General features: G+C 41.3%; 1 protein-coding gene across 1 annotated transcript in view; it reads left to right on the plus strand.

Moving 5' to 3' along the window:
- BCL7C (BAF chromatin remodeling complex subunit BCL7C) overlaps window positions 1–17,676 on the plus strand; it is a 47,231-nt gene that overhangs the window by 17,137 nt on the left and 12,418 nt on the right. The window lies entirely within an intron of this gene.

The following is a 17,676-nucleotide window of genomic DNA, read 5'->3' on the forward strand; positions in this document are numbered from 1 at the left end:
AGGCAATAAGTGACATTTTAAATAATGTAAAATCATTTTGTCTATTAATGCGTATTCTGCATACCCTTCCTTATTTTCTTGAAATATTTTAGGATTCATTCTTTCCACAGGTTACTTTGGGACAGGTAGCATGCCCTCTTTTTTTATTTTTATTTTATTTTTTTAATGTTTATTTATTTTTGAGACAGAGACAGAGCATGAATGGGGGAGGGGCAGAGAGCGAGGGAGACAGAATCTGAAGCAGGCTCCAGGCTCTGAGCTGACAGCACAGAGCCTGACGTGGGGCTCAAACCCACAAACCATGAGATCACAACCTGAGCCGAAGTTGGACACTTAACTGACTGGGCCACCCAGGCGCCCCTATTTTGTATACATTAAAAAAAATTTTTTTAATCTTATTTATTTTTGAGAGAGAGACAGCGTGTGAGCAGGGGAGGAGCAGAGAGGGAGGGAGACACAGAATCAGAATCAGAAGTAGGCTCCAGGCTCCAAGCTGTCAGCACAGAGCCCATTGCGGGGCTCGAACCCATGGACTGTGAGATCACGACCTGAGCTGAAGTCAGACGCTCAACCGACTGAGCCACCCAGGCACCCCTTTAAGTTTATTTATTTATTTTGGTAATCTCTACACCTAACATGGGGCTCAAACTCACAATCCTGAGATCAAGAGTTGTATACTCTTTTGACTGAGCCATCCAGGCACCTCTTTTCCTGTCTTTTTAATTTTACCGCTTCAAGTCCCCAGGTCATGACAAAGAATGACTTGAGATTTGTATATACTGGGTCTGAAATTCTCACAGTTGCCTAAAAGTAAACCCACATATTTAAGAAATTTGTGTAAGTAGACTTCGTGAATGGGGAAGGATTATACTCCTGAGCAATGCCTAGCTAAATATATATAGGAGCTAAATATTTTATTAAATATATAATTATAATCACAAATTCAATTAAAATAATTAAAGTTATAGGCTCAGAGACGGAAAGCAGTACTCTGAGTCACACAGCAAGTTAGTGCAAAGCCAGAGCTACAACTCTGGTCTCTTAATCTTCAACTCGATGCCTTTCCACTTGTTCTCTCCCCATGACTGCTGCCCCCCAAAGCTATGGCTATGAAAAAACTATAGATTAATTTAAAAGTGATACTGAGAAGAAAAGGAAGGTGAAACAGAAGTCACAACAGGAAGGAAAATTCTTAAAATCTTTTTTTGTGTGTGTGTGGTATTAGTATTTTATTATGGTAACAAATTACCACAACTTTGTGCCTTAAAACAACACAGATTTATTATCTCACAATTCTATAGGTCACAAGTCCAACATGGGTCTCATTGGGCTAAAATCAAGATGTGGGCAGGACTGTGTTCCTTCTGAAGATCTAGGGGAGAATCCACTCTCTTGCCTTTTCCAGCTTCCAAAAGCCACCCACAGTCCTTGGCTCATGATCCTCTACCCCCATCTTCAGAGCAGCAATGTCACTTCCCTGTGACCCTTCTTCCACTGTCACACCTCCCCCTGTCCTCGGCCAGAAAAGGTTCTCTGGTTTTAAGGACCCATGCGATTACACTGGACCACCTGGATAATCCAGGATAATCTCCCCATCTCAAGGTCTTTAACTTAATCACCTCTGCAAAGTCCCTTCTGCCATGTAAAGTAACACATTCACCAGTTCTGGGGGTTGGGGCATGGGCATTTTAGGAATTAGAGCAAGGGCCATTATTCTGCCTATCCCAGTAATGAAATATCATGCAAATGCATAAACATTCATAGAAAAATAGTTTAACATAATATTATTAAAATACCCTAACCACCATCACCCAAAGCAAGAAATAAACACTGCAAGAATCTCAGCAAACCCCCCACTTAATCATATTTTTTGTTTGCATTTGCCTGAAATTTTTTTGTCCATCTATTTATTTGAAACATTTTGTCATTTTATGTGTGTTTCTTATAAATTGATTATAGCAGATTAAAAGTTTGTTGTTGTTGTTGTTGTTGTTGTTGTTGTTGTTAATTTTTCTCTTGCTGGGTGCCTGGGTGGCTCAGTCATTAAGCATCTAGACTTCAGCTCAGGTCATGGTCTCACAATTCATGAGTTCAAGACCCACATTGGGTAAGCACAAGCCCCACTTAGAGTGAATACAAGCCCCGCTTTGGGTGAAAAAACACAAGCCCTGCTTCTCTTTCTCTCTCTCTCTCCCTCTCTGTCTCTCTTTCTCTCTCTCTCTCTCTCTCTCTGACCCTCCTGGGATTCTCTCTATCTCTGCCCCTTGCTCACTTGTGCCCTCTATAAAAATGAATACATAAATAAAATTTCTTTTGCTTATAGCAGATCTTAAAAGTAGCTTAGTCTGACAGGTTCTGTCTTATAATGTTTATTCAGTCCGTTCATATTTATTGTGTTAATCCATACACTTTTTTTCTTTCCACCTTATTTTACATGTAGTATTTATTTTTTCATTAATATTCTCCTGTTTGCTTTTTTTTTTTTTTTAACTTTTGTGGGTTTGGTCTGGTTTCTATTTATTACCTTTCCCCCTCTTTGTAAACTTGCTAGTGTTTATCTTCTTTTTCCTAACAATCACAATTTTTCTTAAATTGTTGTATTTGTGCATGGTCATAATCCTACTCCTTTATCAAATATTTTACTTGCCCACTTCTTCACAAACCCCCAAAAGATGATAGCTCTAGAATGCTCCTTCCTCACTCTCCCTACTCCTAGAGTTTTACTATGATAGCTTAGTTTTTTTAAATTTAATCTATTACTAGGTTTTTCATTAAAGTTAATCACTTATGCAAAGGAATCCTTATTTAACACTTAAAGCCCAAGTTCCCAGTCTACTGCTATCATTTAAACTGAACTCTCTCTCTATAAATACGGATTGCAAGAGTCATTGCTCACTTTGCTACGTCACCTCTTCATCTGTCATTATCTTGGCTCTCCACCACTACTGAATTTCTTGAGCACTTCCCTCAGAAAGGGCATGTGATATATGCACTGGATCTTGTATGCCAGATGTCCTCCTTTTGCCCTGGCTGGAAAGTGACACGATTGCTGCTTTTGACTCTCGGGTTACATTCTTTTCTCCTGGAGTCTGTATTCTACTGTCTCCTAAATTATAGTATTGCAGATGCGTGGCTTGAAACTGGTCTGATTCTCATTCCTTTATAAATAACCTAGTCCAGAAGCTTTTTTTTGTGGGTTTTTAGGGTTTTTTTGTGTTGTTGTTGTTGTTTTTTTTCCTATTTCATAAGTTCAGGAATTTCATCAGGCTATGTCTAGATACTTATCTTTCTTCATGTCAGTCCTTTTAATCTTCAGGCTCAGATTTCCCTTTCCATCTGTCACTTTTCTCTTCTTTTGGGACTCCTATTATTTGCATGTTAGGTCTTCTGGATCTGTCCTTAAAATTTACATTTAATGGCATGATTTCCTCTCGCTTATATGTTTGATGTCTTGTAAGGTTTCTTCCAGTATTTTTGAGTCTCTCATTAGTGTCTGTGCCAAATACCGAGTGTATCTATTCTAACTATAAATTCAGGCATTGAGGAAATAACCACAGGATGGGTCCAAGAGCCATCTGGGCCCATTGAATTGGCCTGGACTAAAGACTCCATCTATCACCTGATTGTTGTAAGCCCCTACTTGGAATGGTGGACCGCAGTGGCATTTTAGGTCCCCAGGAATAAATCCATTTACAGCCAATGTCTAATAATCCCAGAAAGGTCTGGGTATGTCCTTTTATCCAGTGCACAGATACCCTACTAAATGGCTATAGGTCCCTTTGGAGAAGGCTTGCAGGAAGATTTATGATGAGTATTTGCAGCAATGATGGAGGTTCCTTCCTCTAGAAGACTCAGCATCACCTTCAATCAAGGGGCTCAGGGTCTACGGGTCTATATTGTGTATGGGAAGTGATAAGAGTCTGTGACTGTCCACTTTTTTTGGCTTCCAGACCTAGGATTTGTACTATTGTGTAGATCAAGCAGGAGAGAAACACTTCCAGAATAGTAAAGACTTCCAAAAATCCACTCCTCCATAAAAGCGACAAGAACTTCTGGCAAAACATTGTCCAAATAAGTTTTTTCAGAACTCTGGAAACTAACAAAAGGTTAGTTACAATCCAAGGAATGTTTATTTTAAGAAAAAATAGCTGTATCCTACTGAGAGCAGTAAATTTTGTGGAATTTTAACTTGCTACAGTCCCATTCTCCTCTCCCCAGGTCCGCAGAAACCTTGAAAACTAAAAGCCTCATAACTAAGGAAGCTGTGAAAACCAGTGCCCTAGTAGCCACCAGAGGGGGCAGAACAGGTTTGAAGTTCTACAACTTCTCCAACCCCAAAGAAGTGTCACTATTTGACCCATTAGCTCTCTGAAAAGCCTATTCTCAGAGTTTGTCTTTATTTGACCTAAGTCAGAACTGTCACTGTGCTAAAAGCCAAAACCCTAGGGCATGTGTTGAAAACAATCAGTGGCAATTGTTTAACACTGCAGCTACCTGAGGTGACAATATCAGTTGGTGGTAACAAGAGGCTGATAAAAAAACTTAAAAGGAAAAACTAGGGACTGAGATATTCTTAGGCCTTTGAAAACTTTTGACATATTTTGGGAATTCCTAGATGTTCACAAGCATATTTAGGGTTGTGTGCATACCCAGGAAAAATCTGAGGAGATCCTAAGTTCTCACCTCTAGCTGACCTTGAGGTTCTGTACAAGCAAGAAGTAAAGATCAAAGCAGTATTGCACACACAGATAGGGCCCACAGGAGACTTATTGTTTGAAGGCATTTAAGGAAATCTCTCCAACCATTAGCTGATCACTAAGCTAATTGAGTAGAGACTTCAATGGCCACACAGTAAAGAATATAATTTTTAGAGAATTAGTCTAGGAGAGTCACTAAACAAACAAACAGTAACAACAACGAAGTCTGGGGAGAGGTGGAATCTGATTTGCATAGTTGCCACATTACACTATTTAAGATGTCACTTTCAAAAAAATTATGACATACAAAAAAACAGGAAAGTATGGCCCATGCAAAGGGAGAAAGCGGTAAAAAGAAACTGTCCCTGAGAAAGTCTAGACATTGAAATTACTAGAAAAAGTCCTTAAGTCAGCTATTATAAATATATTCAAATAATTAAACGAAAATGTGTGAAAATCATGAGTATAAGAATGTCTTGGGGGGGGGGCGCCTGCGTGGCTCAGCTGGTTAAGCATCTGACTTCAGCTCAGGTCATGATCTCACAGTTCGTGGGTTTGAGCCCCATGTCGGGCTCTGCAGCTGACAGTGTGCAGCCTACTTGGGATTCTCTATCTCTCTCTGCCCTTGTCCCCCTCTCAAAATAAATAAACTTAAAAAGAATAAAAATAAAATAAAAAATAAAAATTATGGACTTAAAAAGTACAATAACTGAAATGAAAGATTCATTAAAGAGGCTCCATATCAGATTTAACCTAGAAGAAGACAGAATCAGCAAACTTGAAGACAAATCAGTTGAGATTATTCAGTCTGAGAAACGGAAAGAAAAAAGAATGAATAAAAATGAATAGCACCCCACAGACTGGTGGGACAACATCAAGTGTACTAATATACATATAATGAGAGTCCTAGAGGAAAGGAGAGAATGAGATAGAAAGAATACTGAAAGAAATAATAGACAAAAAACCTTCCAACTTTGATTTTTTATTAGAGAGAGGGCACAAGTGAATAAGGGTGGAGAGAGACTGGGATAGAGAATCCTACAAGGGGCAGGGAGAGATAGAGAGAGAGAGAGAAATGAGGCTCACTGGAAGCGGGGCTCGTGTTCACCCAAAGTGGGGCATGAGCTCAAGCAAAGTGGGGCATGAGCTTACCTGAAGTGGGGCTCAAGCTCACCTGATGCAGGACTCAAACTCAGGAACCGTTAGATCATGACCTGAGCCAAAGTCAGATCCTCAACCAACTGAGCCACCCAGGCACCCCCAACTTTGATTTTAAAAAAATTAATCTACATATCCAAGAAGCTCAAAATAGGATAAACTGAAAGAGATTCACATCTAGACCCATCATAGTCAAACTCTGAAAGACAAAGAATATTGAAATCAGAATACTGGAATCAGCAAGAGGAAAAAGTAATTCACGCACAAGGGAGCCTCAATAAGATTAGCATCTGACTTCTTATCAGAAACTATGGAGGCCAGAAGTGGGATCACATATTCAAATTGCTAAAAGAATAAACCCATCAACCAAGAAATGTATATCCAGCAAAACCATCCTTCAAAATTAAAGAATTAGGGGCACTTGGGTGGCTCAGTAAGTTGAGTGTCTGACTTTTGATTTTGGCTCAGGTCATGATCTTATGGTCGTAAGATCAGGCCCTGTGTTGGGCTCCACACTAGGCATGGAGCCTGCTTAGGATTCTCTCTCTCCCTCTCCTTCTGCCCCTCCCCTGCTCTCACATGTGAGCTCTCTCCCTCTCTCAAGAAAAAAAAAAAAAAAAGAATCAATTAAGACATTCTAAGATAAACAAAAACAGAGAATTTGTTCCTAGCAAACCTATCCTACAAGAAATATAGAGTCCTTCAGGCTGAAATAAAAGGACTAGGCAGTAATTCAAATCCACATGAAGAGGGGCACCTGAATGGCTCAGTCGGTTAAGCCTCCAACTTTGGCTAAGATCATGATCTCACGGTTTGTGAGTTGGAGCTCCACTTTGGGCTCTGTGCTGACAGCTCAGAGCCTGGAGCCTGCTTCAGATTCTGTGTCTCCCTCTCTGTCTACCCCTTCCCCACTCGTGCTATCTCTCTCTCTCTCAAAAATAAATAAACATTGGGGTGCCTGGGTGGCTCAGATGGTTAAGCATCTGACTTCAGCTCAGGTCATGATCTCACGGTTTGTGGGTTCAAGCCCCACATCGGGCTCTGTGCTGACAGCTCTGCCCCTTCCCTGCTCATGCTCTGGCTCTCTCTCTCTCTCTCAAAAATAAATAAGCATTAAAAAAAATTTTTTTTAAAGAAAATAAACATTAAAAAAATAATAAACATTTTAAAAAATCCACATTAAGAAATAAAGAACATTAAGAAACTATATATATTAGAAAAGACAGTATAAATATTTTGCTTATAATTTTTTTCTTTTGCATGTTCAAAGACAACTGCAAAATGCAATAATTGTAAAACTGTTTATGGAGTTATATAATGTTAACTTATACGGCAATAATAGCATAAAGGAGTGAAGGAACAGATATATAGGAGCAAAATTGTTATATACTATTGAAATTAAGTTGGCATTAACATAAACTAGATTGTTTTAAGACATTAATTGTAATACCTAGGGAAACCACTGAGAAGGTAATTCAAAAGAACAAAGTAAAAGAAACAGGGAATTAAAATGGAATATTAGAAAATATTTCATACCAAAGAAAGCAAGAATGGAGGAATATAGGGGAAAAAGTGATGACACTTAGATAAATAGCAAAATGATAGGCATGAATCCTATCCTATTAGTAATTACATTAAATGTAAATGGACTAAAAATTTCAGTCAAAAGTCAGGAATTAGCATAATGGATTTTTTAAAAACCAATATATCCAACTATATGCTCTTTATAATTGCAGACACAAATAGGTTGAAAGTAAAAGGATAGAACAAGAACCATAAGAGATGCAGAGTAGCTATACTAAAATCAGACAAGACAATCTAAGACAAAAGTCGTTACTAGAGACAAAAGAAATTTTATAATGATAAAAATGTCAGTCCATTAAGAAGACATAATAATTCTAAACCTATATGTACCTAACAAAAGAGCCCCCAAATACATGAAACAAAAGCTGACAGAACTGAAAAGATAAATAGATAATTCAACAATAATAGTAGGAGACTTCAGTACCTGACTTTAAATAGTGGATAAACTAACCAGACAGAAGATCAACAAGGAAATAGATCAAGCAATACTAGAGTAGGTTGCCTAACTATTTCATTCCTAGGGACACTGTGATCAGTTTCCCATTACCTGGGCACCTGGCTGGCTCAACTGGCAGAATGTGTGACTCTTGATCTCAGGGTTTTGACTTCAAGCCTCACATTAGGTGTAGAGATTACTAAAATAAAAATATTAAAAATTACCCATTATTGGGGTGCCTGGGTGGCTCAGTCAGTTGAGCGTCCAACTTTGGCTCGGGTTGTGATCTCACAGTTAGTGAGTTCAGCCCCGCGTTTGGCTCTGTGTTGGCAGCTCAGAGCCTGGAGCCTGCTTTGGGTTCTGTGTCTCCCTCTCTCTCTGCCCCTCCCCTGTGTGTGCTCACTCTCGCTCTCTCTCTCTCAAAAGTAAAATAAACATTAAAATTTTTTTTAATTGCCCATTATCAAAGACCTCTGCAAGCCAAGAAATCAGATTGCCTGATAGTCCTTGCTGCCCTTTACAGTTGATGTGTTCACCTTGTCAGATCTCATCATATCCACTGAGATCACAGAGCCTATCTCAATGTGGGTATTCATTAGTTGTTAATAATATGTCTACAGCCATTCCTGGCCTACAAAGGAGAATAACCATAGAAATTTTCAAGGATGGAGACCCTCCCTTCAATGCCTTAGCAAAGGAAGTATCTTCTGGATCCTCTCACAGAATACAGTTGACAGGTTGTACATGATAAACCAAGTCTATTACCCTAAGCCTTCAGATTCCTTCTTCCATGCAATGCCAGGAAAACTCTGGGGTTTCAACTTCGCTTACAGTAGGCCACCCTCAAATCCAAATTTCTTTCTTCTTCTTCTTCTGTTTTTTGTTTTTTTTTTTTAAGACTTTTGTTTTTAAGTGATCTCTGCACCCAGCATGGGACTCAAACTCATGACCCCAAGATCAAGAGTTGCATGCTCTACCAAATGAGCCAGCCAGATACCCCAGACCCAAATTTCAGTCAATGAATCACGTAACTTTTTAGAACTTTAGAACTTCAGGTACAGGAGCTAGCCCGTTAAGTCTGGATTCCCTAGTAAATGCACCCATTTCTATGAATTTAGCCCTTTAGTGTCATAGTCTACTCTCATTAATTTAGCACCCTTAGAGTCCATTCTCACACACTCCCTAGGTTTCTGCCAACATATTAGCAACATATTGCAATTCTTTTTGATATATAAACTATTTCCTCCTGGCCCATAGTGTGTACCTGTACACACTGTACCTGGAACATGCGGAGATTTAATCCTAGTTAAAGGCCTAATGGCAGGGCACCTGGTGGTTCAGTGGGTTGAGTGTACAACTCTCAATTTCAACTAAGGTCATGATCCCAGGGTTGTGGGATTGGGCTGCACACCAGGCTGAATGCTGAGCTTAATATTCTCCCCCCCCCCTCTCTCTCTCCCTCTCTCTCTCCCCCCCCCCCACTTGCACATGTGCACTCTCTCTCTCTCTCTCAAAAAAAAAAAAAAAAAAAAGGTCTACTGGCAACAGGGAACTTGTGGTGTATTTTAAGGGGAATGAATGCCCTTTTTCAAGGCATTTGCCCTAAGTGAGGTTATCACAGTTTTCAAACAGGAAAGCTAGTCTCTTCAGACAGGAGGGTAAGCTACTTCCACTGGCAAGGGATAATGCAAAATAGCAGGGAAGTTCAATACTGTCCACTTCAAATGGGTCCAACCAGATGCATCATTCCCAATTTCTAGATCCTATTCCTTCCTGATCAATGCCCTAGTTATCTCATGACAAATTTGATAATACTGAATCAACTGCTATTATAATTTAGCAACCTACACAATCATATTTTGTGTTTGACTTTTAGCAGTATTAGCTCTGGGTCTAGGTAAGTAAGATATTGTTTTAGGTGTGTCATGTAAACACCCTGGTTCTTAGACTGACTTGTGTTGGGCATTAGTAGACCTGAGCTTGTCATTTTCTCTGTAATCACTCAAATGCACTGAAAAGAATCCATGCTACACCACAGTCATTAGTCATTACTATTGCCAAAAGCAGTCAAGGGCAGCCGTCATTTGGGTTCCCAAGGCATGTGCTGCATCACAATGAACCACAGGTGACAGCTTTAACTGTGATGCTATTGCATACTGTGGGTTACTAGCATACCATTTCCCATTGGCAAAGAACTCAGCACTGCTGAAGTATGATCAAATCAATTGCAAAACCCCATCTTTGTGCGTTTGTTCCTAGGTCCACTCCCAGTACCAATTATTAGATCAGTTAAGCTCCAGTCAGGAGACAGAAGCCACAATGGGAAAGTTTAACATAAAGAATTATTAACAGGGGCTTGGAATATTAGGGAATAGGCTAATGAGAGCTAAAGAGAATTCTAAAGAATATCGAAGTAGCAGACATAAACAACAGCTACTATCCCTAGGGCTGAGAAAAAACACCCAAGGAAAAGTCCTTTTCTACCAGGACTAAGATCCAGGCTCCATCTGAAAGGGTATGGTAGAGGGGCACCTGGCTGGCTCAGTTGGAAGAGCCTTGGACTCTTGATCTAGGGGTTGTAAGTCGGAGCCCCACGTTGGGTGCAGAGATTACTTAAGGGGAAAAAAAAACTTAGAAAGGAAGGAAAGAAGGAAGGAAGAAAGGGCATGGCAGAAAATTCAGCCGTGTGCCTCAACAATGCAGCTTCCTGGAAAGCTGCCCTGGGAGTGTCAGGTGAAGTTGCTAATTACTGAGCACGGCTGGAACTAAGACTATAGGAAGTATATACTCTGCAGGAGCCCAGTGCTGGAGAGAGCTTCACCAGTGCAGGAATCAAGTACTGTAGAGAGTCAAACAGAAAGCGCACTTGGTAAAGCACAGTGCTGGAGAAAACCAGACCACTGTAGAAGTCAAGTGCTAGAGGAAGCTTGCTTTGCAGAAGTCCAATGCTAGAGAAAGCTGCGTGAGGGTGAAGACTGGTAGGTGAGTGTGCAAAAGGAGTCCAAGTGTAAGGAATCCACTTACCACAAAGGCAGCATGTGGTCTGTGGTTTGTGGTGTTGGGAGTCCAGGTACAGGAGGTGCAGCAAGGTGGTTGCAAGCTGGGATCTAATGAGCTCCCACCAAAGAACTCCTCACCCTGGTCACACACCTAAGGCAGAAGCCCACTGGATGTGCCCACATACAGTAGCCCTGCAAAACTGCGGCAAGAGCAAGAAAAATGAAATCTCAACTGGACTAGAACCAGGAAGGGCATCTCCTTGCTCTTTAAATGGCCCTCCAGCGCCCTCTGCTGACAAAGCTTAACATCATGCTCCGTACACCGAGAAACCCGTAAGTAGCCCAGCCCGTTATCTCAGAGCAGATACTGGAGGGTGAATTTGGAGCTAAGAGACAATACCTTGAAAACTGATGTAGTAGCAGAATCCCCACATAGGCTCTCTCACCCATAGCCTGGAGGCCAATGTGGTAGGAAGGACGAAGTGAAAGCCTCTGGAAAGTCCTTTCCCTAGAAAGACAACAACCCAGTAAAAATACATCCCTGGGAAAAGCAGAGATTCATGCCATGGTCAAAGAGTTGAAAGAAGCAGTTGCAGTGAGACCTATCACATACCTACTTAACTCACAGTCTGGCCTGTGCAGAAGTCAGATGGATCTTGGAGAATGGCTGTGGATGGTTATGAACTTAAATCAGGTGATGATTCCAATTGTAGCTGCCATCCCAGATTTGGTATCTTTCCCAGGGCAAGTCAGTACAGCCCATGGAATTTGGTATACAGCTGTTGACCTGGCTTTCTCTTCGGGACAGTGTGCAGCGTCCACTAGAGCAGTCTCCTTTTAGCTGGCAAGGCCATCATGTATCTTCAGGTTGCTTCAGTGCTGTATCAGTTCTGCTCTGACATAATATAATCTGCAGAGATCTTGGTCATCTTAACATCCCACAAAACATCACTCTGGTCCATTATATTGACAGTATTATTAGATCTAATGAGCAGGAAGTAACAAATACTTTGCTTGTCTTAGTAAGACATTCACAATTAGAAAGTGGAAGATAAACCCCACAAAAAATTCAGAGGCCTGCCACCTCAGTGAAGTTTCTGGAAAGTCAATGGTTTGAAGTATATAAGGATGTCTCTTTCAAGGTGAAAGACAGATTGCACCTCATACAACCTACCCACCCCCAAGGAGGCACATTGGTTGTAGGTCCATGGATTTTGGAGGTAACATAACTCCTCAACAGAGTCACGTGTGGGGGCCAGTTTTGAGTAGGGACCAGAGCAAGAATAGACTCTGCTGCCAGTTCAGGCCGCAGTGCCCTACCACTTGGTGCTGATGATCTAGCAGAGCCAGTGATACCCAAAGTGTCCATGGCAAACAGGGATGCCATATGGATCCTCTAGCGGGAACGAGTATTCACTAATAGCAGAATTAAAGCACAGATTCATGGGATATTTGATAAATGTAGGCCATTTTCTACAGACAACTATACTACTTTTGAGAAACAGTTTCTGGTTTGCTGTTGGGACTTGGCAGGGACTGAACAGCTACCTAGGTGACCTCAGGTGACCATGCCACCTGAGATTCTCATCATGAATGGGGTGTTGTCTGACCAACCTAACCATAAGGTTGGGCGTGAACAGCAGTAGTGTATTATCAAGTGAAAATGGCATATAAGAGACCAGGCTTGGAAATATCCAGAAGGTATGACCCATGTACATGAGCAGATGGTTCCTGTTGCATTGTCTTCTCTCCCTCAATCAACCAATGCCTATGACATCCTGAGATGTCCCTTATTCCCAGCCGACTGAGGAAGAAAAAACTCAAGCCTGTATAGATGCATCTGTCTGATATGTAGTTATGGCCTGACAGGGACAGCTGTTAGCCCCACGACCCCACTAGGGTGAACCTGAAGGACGGGGGTGAAGAAAAGTCCTTGCAGTGGACAGATCTTCAAGCAGTACAGTTGTTCACTCTGTCTGACATCAGAAAGGGCCAGAAGTACACAAGTATACTAATTCATGGGCAGTTGCTAATGGTTTGGTTGGATGGTGTGGGACTTGGAAGGAGCAGGATTAGAAGACTGGTAACAAGGAAGTTTGAGCTCTTCAACCTTTTTTTTAAAACAGCCCTTTTCAGGGGTGCCTGGGTGGCTCAGTTGGTTAAGTGTCTGACTCAGGTTATGATCTTGTGGTTCGCGAGTTCCAGCCCCACGTCAGGCTCTGAGCTGTCAGCTGTCAGCTGTCAGCTGGAGACTTCTTTGGATTCTGTGTGTCCCCCCCCCTCTCTCTCTCTGCCCCTCCCCTGCTCATGCTCTCTCTCTCTCTCTCTCTCTCTCTCTCTCTCTCAAACATAAATAAACTTTAAAAAAAAATAGTCTTCTTCAATCAATTTTACTTCAGTTAGAGCCATTTCATTCAGGGGCCCAGCTTGGTTTCTGAGTCCCCGTAGATGGACTGTTAGCTTTTCTTTAACTGTCCATAATTTTATTTACTCTTAGCAGTAAGAACAGGATACTAGGCTCTTGCAAACAGGCAAATGATATAGGGAAACATTTTCCTCTTAGTGGGCCACTGTATTAATTTGCAAGGGCCGCCATAACAAAGTGCCACAGACTGGTGGCTGTGGGAAATTTATTTTCTCACAGTTCTAAAGGCTGGAAGTCCAAAATCAAGGTGTCGGCAGAGTTGGTTTCTTCTGAGACCTCTCTTCTTGGCTTGTAGATGGCTGTCTTCTACCTGTGTCTGCATATTATCTTCCCTCTGTGTGTCTGTGTCTTAATCTCACCTTATTAAGGACACCGGTCATATTGGCTTAGGGCCCACCCTAATGACTTTATTTTTAACTTAATTTCATCTTTAAACACCTGATCTCCAAATACAGTCACATTTGGAGGTACTAGGGGTTAGGACTTTAGCATATAACTTTTTTGGTGGGGGGAGAACACAATTTGGCCCATAAGAACTGATACTGAACAAATTTGAAGGCCATTATCTGACTGCTAAGACACTAAGAGGAAGCTTCACCTATAGGGTTCAAGTACAGGCAGTAATCAAGCAGTCAAGTGTAAGCAGTTTACGCATATAACTCCCTCCCAGGTCTGCAAAAGTGAGCAGATTAGATAGGTTCTTCCAGGGTTGCACATCAGGGGAGGGGGAGGGATGCCATATTTTTACCCTAGTTCTTGCATTCTGAGCCATGTTATTAAATCCCAGAATTAATTATTTATCTATTCATGGTCACTGGCAGCAATGGACCATGACCACCTTCCCCTCTTAAAACGTGGAACATGGAAGAGTAAAGCAGAACCCAAGTTTTAGCCAACAAATCACTCTCAAGGGGAAAGCAGAGGAAGGAACTGGTATGTGGATACATTTCTCCTTCCTAAGTAAGTCAGAAGATGGAGAAAGGCAGGAGTATAGACCCATAGTCCTCCCTTTACGTAAAAGGAAATATTAGGGGTGGGAAAATGTGACCTCCCCACCAATGTTATGCAAGAGGGATACTATAGCCTTTTCCTGAAGAGGTTCCCAGGTTCTTACCAGCTGAGCTCTTTCATGACACCAAGCATATTACAGTAATTTTATCTTGCTCCACACCAAATGACCACAAATTTAGCAGCTTAAAACAACACCCCTTCACTATCTCATAGCTCTGTAGGTCAGGTCCTAGGGACTTTGCTGGGTTCTCAGCTCAGGGTTTTGGCTTGGCTAGGTTCTCAGCTTAGAGTCTCTTAAGGTCAAAGTCAAGGTGTTGGCTGGGCTGGGGTCTTACCTAGAATCCGGGGGAAGATTCTACTTCCAAACAAATTCAGGTTGTTGGCCATATTCAGTTCCTTGCTGTGTAGGGTTGTGTTCGAAGTTTCCTTGCTGGCTGTCAGCTCTTTAGAGGCCACCATTTTCCTCATCACGTGGCTCCCTTCATCTTCAAGCCACCAATAGCTCAGAATCCTCCTCTTGCTTCAAGTCTCTGACTTCTTTTTTTGCTACCAGCTGGAGAAAACTCTGCTTTTATTTTTTATTTTTTAAAGTTTATTTATTTTGTGTGTGAGGGAGAGAGAACAGGGGAGGAGGAGAGAGAGATAATCCCAAGCAGGCTCCTCACTGTCAGCACGGAGACTGACACAGGGCTGGAACTCACGAACCATGAGATCATGACCTGAGCTGAAAACAAGAGTCAGAGGTTTAACCGACTGCACCACCCAGGCACCCCAAAAACTCTGTTTTTAAGTGGCTACCGGATTGAGTGATAATCTCTGTATCTTAACATCAACTGACGTGGAACTTTAATTACATCTTTAGTTATATCTGCAGAATCCCTTAGTGTTTGAAAAACCACGGGGCAGGAGTTTTAGGGGGTTATCTTTCAAATTCTGTCTAACACACAAGAAATCCTCATCTTTGCCCCAGACCTTGAGAGAAGGCAGTTCCAGCCTGCTCCAGGTTTCTTAGATCCTTGCCTGGCACAAAAAACAAGAAAGTGTGTTACATGCTCTCTCCTCTGGAGAGACCACAATCAACTCTTCAAATGGTTCGCAAATTCCTAGCAAGATCATGTGAATTTTAAAAAGGTGCCCCTTTCTTAAAACAACTTACCGCCATCTGTTGGAAATTTGTTGTAATAACTCTACGGATCGCTGTTTCCCAGGAAGGGGAAGGGCACAGCTGTGAGCGATGGCCCCAATCCCAGTGGGATCAGATACACCCTCTGCATTCCAACCCCTTGCCTGCACTGTTGTCTCTGGAGACATGTTTTCCCAGAACCTTCTTTCTGACATTCTTCATCTATTTTTATCTGCTGATGATTTGGGGGGAAATGTGAACTGGAATAGCCATCAATTGGCCTGAACAGGGTGATAAACTAAGAAAAAATAAACGTTTCTTTGCCAGTGAAATCTAACCTGTTTGGTTATATCCATAAACAAATACCCAAGATCTTCCAAGGAGCAAATCCTGAAGTAACAACAATATTAAGGTAATAGTAGCAGCCACTAATGTTCCTCAGTGGCTATGTCTCTATCCACGTGTAGACATAGATGAGCTGTATATGTAATACACACACTCATACACTCACATATATACGCAATCTCATTTAATCCTCAGAGGAACCCTGTCTAGTAGGGATTATTATTCCGACTAGGTAGACAAAACAAAACAAAACAAAAAACAAAAACAAAAAAACCAGGCCTAGTGATGTTATATCACTTGCCCAGGGTCAAGGATAAAAGAGGCTGAGCCACCTAGCCAAAAAACAAAACTAAAACAAAAAACCCAGCTGAGTCAGGACTCAAACCTATATCCAAAGCCCAGGCTTCTAACCAGTTAGGTGGAAATTAGCTAAGTGCCTGTGCCCTGAATGGAGACCTTTACTCTCTGCCTCTTGAACAGAAGCCAGGGCTGCTTCTCGGTGGCCTGGAATGTCTTAGCTGTATTCACGGGAATGGCCTGAAGGGAGAAGTGTGGCAGGACTTTGTTTCCTCAAGATAAGAATGGCCAGTGGGACTTAGAAGGAGGAAAAATGGTAGGGCCTGTCCTTTTGACCATAATATCTCCGGCGCTTGGCACCTTCTTGGTGCACAGTTAGCAGTTGCTGAATGACCGAATAGCTACCCGATGAACCAGACAAACGACATGCCTGTGTGAGCCCCTCTCTGTGGCTCTGCCTGTCTGATGTCTGCTCTTGCCACCACCCCTTCCCTTTCCAGTGAATTAGCTCATCTGCACTGGCTTTGAGATCGTCCTATGCTGCAGGCCCTGTGCCAAATGCTGTACCTGTATCTGCTTGTTTAAGGTGAAGTAAGAACCCAGAGTAGGTGATTTCATATTTAAGAGGCTTCTGGGCGGGAGAAAAATATTGAATACCTTCTGTGTTCTGTTTAATGCTCAAATTATTAGACTCTATATAACAAAAAAGAAAAAATTGAAAACCATTTTTTTCAAAAGGGCCTTAGGCTTTGGTTACAAATTTGATCAATTAAATTATGTTCAATAATTTAACTGTAAATACAAAGTCAATATGGAGGATCCTTTTGACTCCTCATATGCTTTAAGTATATACAAATAGAGTAATTACAGAATTTACTAAAATCCCACCATCAAAACTGGTTATAAAAGTGCTAAAACCATGGGTTTAACCTTCTCTTGTCCTTATTCCAACACCTTGTCCTTATTCCAACCTTCCTGAGGTTCTAATTTTTCTACTTTTCTAGGGTTCCAGTAATTCTACCAGTTATTATTTTTATACCTTCTTAGAGTTTTTGTAATCCTACTAGACCCAGAAGAAAAAGGAAACTGTCTCAGAATAAGCTTAGGTTACAGGTCTGGCCAGAGACATGGGATCAGGTTGCACAGTTCTGAGGACTGAAAACTGAGCTGCTGATCATTAGCCCCTGGGCCTGTTTGTATAAAATTTTCTTGTTACCTTGTGTGGCTTTTAAGTTTCTTTCTTTCTGTTTCTTACCCTTCCTTCCTCCCTTCCTTCCTTCCTTCCTTCCTTCCTTCTCTATTTCTTTTTCATGCTTTAGAGAAAAACATATTATGGAAAATTACAAACAAATACAAAAGTAAATATAGTATATGTAATCTCCACGAACCCCCTACTCAACTTGAACAATATCAACTCATGGCTACTGACTCTCTTCCCTTGTTATTTTGAAGCAAATCTCATACATAATAGAATGTCATCTGAATTATTTCTGTATGATTCTCTAAAATACTAAGGGTTTTATTATTTTTTTTTAAGATTTTAGTTTTAAGTAATCTCTACACCCAACATGGGCTCAAACTTACAACCCCAATATCAAGAA

This window comes from Panthera pardus, unplaced genomic scaffold (genome assembly GCF_024362965.1).
Source record: "Panthera pardus isolate Hobbes unplaced genomic scaffold, ASM2436296v1 HiC_scaffold_5, whole genome shotgun sequence".
Lineage (NCBI taxonomy): Eukaryota > Metazoa > Chordata > Mammalia > Carnivora > Felidae > Panthera > Panthera pardus.